Source organism: Pelobates fuscus, chromosome 4 (assembly GCF_036172605.1).
Source record: "Pelobates fuscus isolate aPelFus1 chromosome 4, aPelFus1.pri, whole genome shotgun sequence".
NCBI classification, from domain to species: domain Eukaryota; kingdom Metazoa; phylum Chordata; class Amphibia; order Anura; family Pelobatidae; genus Pelobates; species Pelobates fuscus.
Genome location: NC_086320.1, coordinates 383,090,772 through 383,096,941, shown reverse-complemented (window position 1 = coordinate 383,096,941; position 6,170 = coordinate 383,090,772). Strand labels below are relative to the sequence as shown.

At 44.6% G+C, this 6,170-nt stretch overlaps 1 pseudogene; it reads right to left on the bottom strand.

Annotated features, from left to right (window-relative positions):
* Positions 1-1,475: 1,475 nt before the first annotated feature.
* Positions 1,476-4,729, bottom strand: LOC134609500 (uncharacterized; annotated as a pseudogene).
* Positions 4,730-6,170: the final 1,441 nt, after the last annotated feature.

The window sequence follows — 6,170 nt, the reverse complement described above, 5'->3', positions numbered from 1 at the left end:
TGGTTCTGAGACATTTGAAGCCGACCACCAAGTTGTATTCTTTGTATCATCATCATAAGCTTTTTGCCCTAGACAAGTTAATTCTCCTACAGAAGTATTATACATCATTCCTTTCCTTGCTATGCAAACATAACCTATGATGGAGGTCTTTAATCTCCACTCAGATTTACCTCTAACACTCAAATGATAATCGGCTTGTGTAGATATTAGTTGGTCAACTGCCTCAGAACCGGACATTACCTCCTTTGCTTCCCAAGGCCATTGGTCTCCCATGTTAGTACCTCCACACACATAGCAGTTGGTAACATTAAGACTACCGGCAATACTTTCAGCTAAATCGATGAACAGGTTTTTAGCATTATGGGGGATCTTATTATCTATACTCATCTCTTCGTAAAAGGAATGGTATACTTGATGAGTCTGGGAGGATACCGTATCAGTCTCTATTCCTATAAACAATAATGTCCCAGGATCTAAACCCGTCCCGTATATCTGAAACCCAAATAAATTTCCATACTTATCTAGGAACTTGTCGGGGTTATTAATAAGTATATGGACTGGGTTGCATTCCATAGACTTACAATAAGGGCTAGTCGGCAACTTAGTCACTATCATGTCTTTATCTACTGTCTGTCCCCAAGTCGCCCACCCCACACAAGACCAATATGGACAAAAGTTATAGTCTTTATTTGGGCATCTAGGACTCACATATTTATTTTTACTACTGGGACAAATATATTTATCATTAGACCCATACGTCCTCTCCCATCTAAGATCCCCACATACATTCCACGGTTTTCTACCACTTGATATCGCCTTACATGCATCAAATAGCAGAACACCCGAAGAATGTACGGATTCTAACACCGTTTTATTAATTAGGGTCCCCTGAGGATCTCCATTCCTGAGAGTCAACCAAATTGTACGAGGCTGATACTCCGGACTGAAGCACTTAGGTTCTCCTACTCCTAAATGGCACACACTATAGTCTATATTTAGGTATCTACATCTTGATACCTCTCCTTTACACTCGTATTGTGAATGCCAAATTAGGGTTTGGGATATATGGTTACCTGTTCTCGTAGTCTTAATGCATACCTCACAGCTAGGAGTGTCGGTACCTCTACCTTCCTGAATATAAAAACACATATAAATAAACACTATCAAAAGCACATCTTTCGCCGTCATCCTCAGTCTTCGTCCGTGCGATGGAACCTCAGCTTCCAGGATGTGAGGGCTGCAGGGAATGGAGTTCTGCTCATCTTCACAGGTGTCCCTTCGAGACTTTCCTGGCTTATACACTATGTGATGGTAAGCGGACAGGCATTATTATGGCCTTCTCACTCACACCTGTAACAATAAAATTTGTAATCCACAATAATTCCTCGTTACTCCGACTGAGTAGTACGTTTTAACCGGATCTTGCAGGGATTCTCTGGATCTGCTGTAATTTGCCAAGAATCGACTGCTGCTGGTTTAACCCTAGAGTGATGTATCCACGGAGTCACTTCTGCTACTTTTATTGCTGTAGGGGTAGACAAAAGAACAACATAAGGACCTCTCCACTTGGGCCCTAACGGTACATTATTCCACTCTTTAATCCACACTTGGTCTCCTGGATGATAACTATGAACAGGGGGATAAATATTCACAGGTAATCTATCTTGTACCCATTTCTGTACCTCCTCCATAGTCTTACCCAACTCTACAACCTGCTGCCGGGTAATTCCTTCTCCCAACTGACTCAAGTCCCCTTAAGTTACCAAGTACGGGAGGTGGTCGCCCATACATGATTTCAAAAGGAGAGAGGCCCATCCTTCTGGTAGGGGTACTGCGGATTCGCAATAAAGCTATGGGTAAGAGAACGTTCCACTTAAGTTGGGTTTCCTGACACATTTTAGCCAACTGGTTCTTTATAGTTCTATTCATTCTCTCTACCTTACCAGAACTCTGGGGTCTATATGCAGTATGAAGCCTCCACTTTATACCAAGCATATGAGTCAGTTGTTGTAGGCACTGGTGAACAAAAGCTGGACCATTGTCCGATCCTATAGAACAGGGTAGTCCATATCGGGGTATTATTTCTCGTAGCAGGAATCTTACAACTTCTCCTGCTTTCTCTGTACGAGTAGGACATGCTTCTACCCAGCCTGAATAGGTGCACACAATTACCAACAGGTAACGATGTCCACCCGACTTAGGCATCACTGTAAAGTCTATTTGTAGATCGGACATGGGGAGTCCCCCCATAAACTGGACTCCTGGTGGCTTTACTGGTCCTTGTCTTGCATTATTTTTAGCACACGTTACACATCTGCGTACAATGGCCTGAGTCAAGTTGGACAATCTTGGTATGTAGAAATGTTTCCTGAGAGATTCTTCAGTACTGTCTCTCCCAGAATGTGTCCCGTTGTGATAATTTTGGACAATTTCTACCGCTAGTGATGCTGGTATGACTATTCTTCCATCTTCTAGCTGATACCACTTGTTCTCCAAATACTTTCCCGGTTCAGTCTTTAACCACTCCTCTTCTTGAGCTGTATAAACTGGAGTCCATTGGGACAGTGGAGTTGGTATAAGAGCAGCTATATGCCCCACATACTCCTGTCTTCCTGATTCAGCAGCACGCTTAGCTGCACTATCTGCCATCCGATTTCCCTTGGTTACATCACCATCTCCTCTCAGATGCGCTCGACAATGTATGATACCGACTTCTTTCGGCTCCCACACTGCTTCCAATAGTTGTAGGATTTCAGCTGCGTACTTGATTTCTTTGCCCTCTGAATTCAGTAGTCCTCTTTCTTTATACAAAGCTCCGTGGGCATGAGTGGTTAAAAACGCATACTTAGAGTCCGTATAGATATTCACTCTTAAACCTTCAGCCAATTGTAACGCTCGTGTCAGTGCTATCAATTCTGCCTTTTGTGCTGATGTTCCTTTCGCCAGTGGCCGAGCTTCTATCACCTTGTCTATGGTTGTTACTGCATATCCTGCATAGCGGATCCCTTCTTTCACATAACTACTGCCGTCGGTGTAATATTGAACATCGGGGTTCTGGATGGGAAAATCACGAAGATCTGGTCTACTTGAAAATACTTCATCCATTACTTCCAGACAATCATGTTGACTTTCAGTAGGTTGTGGCAAAAGGGTAGCTGGATTTAAGGTGTTTACAGTCTCTAAATGCACTCTTGGGTTTTCCACACAACATTGCTTGATACTTGGTCATACGGCTGTTACTAAACCAATGATTTCCTTTGTAATCCAACAACGTCTGTACTGCATGTGGGACTCGTACATAAAGTTCTTGACCCAGAGTGAGTTTATCGGCTTCAGCTACTAGCAGGGCGGCTGCAGCTACGGCTCTTAGACAAGGTGGAAGTCCGCTGGCCACTGCATCCAGTTGCTTAGACATGTAGGCAACAGGTCTTTGCCATGATCCCAAGTACTGTGTCAATACTCCCACAGCCATTCTTCTTTGCTCGTGTACATATAAGTAGAATGGTCGTGTGTGATCAGGTAGACCTAATGCTGGGGCACTCATCAAAGCCTTCTTCACATCTTCAAATGCCGTTTGCTGTTCTTGGGTCCATAAGAAGGGGTCGTGCTCTGTACCTTTGATAGCTGCGTACAGAGGTTTTGCCAGTATCGCATAGCTGGGAATCCATATCCTACAGAAGCCTGCTGCCCCCAAGAATTCTCGCACTTGTCTTCTATTCTTGGGTATTGGTATTTGGCAGACAGCCTCTTTTCTCTCTGGCCCCATAATTCTTTGACCTTCAGAGATATGGAACCCCAGATACTTGACAGTTGGCAAACACAACTGAGCCTTCTTTCTAGACACCTTGTATCCTGCCTTCCAGAGAATGTGTAGTAGATCGTGCGTTGCTTGCTGACAGATTTCTTTTGTAACTGCTGCTATCAACAAGTCATCTACATATTGTAACAATACACACTCTCCTGGGATGGACTCGAAATCCAATAGATCTTGACTTAGGGCTGAACCAAATAGGGTAGGTGAATTTTTAAACCCTTGGGGCAGTCTTGTCCAAGTCATTTGGCGTTTTGAGCCCGTTACAGCGTTCTCCCATTGGAAAGCGAAAATACATTGACTTTCTGCGGCAATTCGGAGGCAAAAGAAGGCATCTTTGAGGTCTAAAACTGTGAAGTAAGTAGCCCCGCCCGGAATTAAAGCAAGCAGGTTATATGGATTGGGTACAACTGGATGTATGCTAACAACCGCATCATTGACTGCTCTTAAGTCCTGTACAGGTCGATACTCATCTGTACCGGGCTTTTGAACAGGCAGCAATGGGGTGTTCCAGGGGGAAGTACAGAATTTTAGGATACCATACCGTATGAACTTATCCAGATAGGATTGGATGTTCTTCTTAGCCTTCTGCGGAATGTGATATTGTCTTAGGCTCACTGGATAAACCCCATGTTTCAGTTCAATTTTTATTGGTGGAATATTGCGGGCCAGTCCTGGTGGGTTGTTCTCTGCCCAAACTCCTGGTATGTTAAACAATGTCTCATCACTCCTAGGGTTTTGGCTAGTCAACACTGTATAAAGTCGCCACTCTTCTTCCTTTGGTACGGATAAAGTCATAATACCTGAAGGTCCATTAAACTTTAAGGATGTTGTTCCATTTGGTAGGAACGTAATCTGCGCTTGTAATTTTGATAGCATATCACGTCCCAGCAATTGGACTGGACATTCAGGCATATAAAGGAATTGGTGTTTTACTACGTGGCCTCCCAATGTACAGAGTCGACTTTTAAGAACCGGTCTTTCAGCACTTCTTCCAGTTGCTCCTATCACAGTAATAGTCCTTCCAGATGGAGGAGCAACTAGATTAGTCACCACTGAATGTTCAGCACCAGTGTCGATCATGAACGCACTCCTTTTCCCCCCTATTGATACATCGACCATAGGCTCCGCTCGACCAAGGGGGATGGAGCCCGGTCGGTATCAATAGTCCTCCATGACAGTGTCAGCCAATCCTACAAAGTCCCTACCTTCTCTATCGCGGGACCTTTGCGCTGCTGGAATATACCTGTCTTCCCTAACACTTCCTCTGTTCCCATTACTCCCTCTATAACCATTACTCCCTCCGGGGCCTCCTCTACCTCTCGCTCTACCTCTAAAGTTTCCGTAGCCTGCCCTGGGTTGGTCTCTCTCGTACTGCTCTCTTTGCGGACATTCGTTCCTCCAATGCCCTTCTTCCTTGCAATACGCACACTGATCCCTACTCAAAGGCTCCCTACTCCATCTATTATTGCCTCTATCTGGGCCCCGTTTATCTACGCCTGCGATCGCTACCGCTAGCATATCAGCCTTTTTACGCATCTTGCGCTCTTCCTCTTTCTTACTTTCTGTATCCCTGTTCATATAGACCTTATTTGCTACCTCCATTAGTTGGGTGATGGACATACCTGCAAACCCTTCTAACTTTTGTAGCTTGCGCTTAATATCTCCGTATGCTTGGCTGACAAAGGCGGAGTTAACCATTCGGGAATTGTCTGCGTCTTCCGGATTAAAGGGGGTATACAAGCGGTATGCCTCCAATAATCGGTCATAAAAGACACTGGGCGCTTCATCGCTTTTCTGGATCACCTCAACTGTCTTTGACATATTAATAGCCTTCTTTCCTCCGGCTTTCATGCCAGCAATTATAGCGTCTCTATAGGCTCTGAGTTGAACCATATCAGCACCATTTACGTTCCAATCGGGATCGGTGTTGGGATAGTGTGTCGCGGCCCATGCTGCTGGATTGGCTTGGTTCAAAGCACGGGCTCTATCCTCTAATGCTTTAATGGCTGCTTGATTTATTCTTGTCCTTTCCTCATTGTTAAATAAAGTCATTAATAACTGCTGGCAATCAGCCCATGTCGGATTATGCGTCTGTACTATTGAGGTGAACAGATCAGTCATAGCTTGTGGTTTCTCAGTATACGAGGAATTATGGGTCTTCCAGTTTAAAAGATCGGTTGTGGTAAATGGGACATATACGAAGACTGGGTCAGCTTGTGCCATTTGACCTGCGGCATTAATATAGGCTGACCCGGGATTCAGACGAAGAGGCATCTGATAGTGTCTCAATTGTTGGGCACCGGTCAACTGTCGGGTCTGTATGGGGCTACGTGGAGGGGCGTCAGTCATGGGTTCC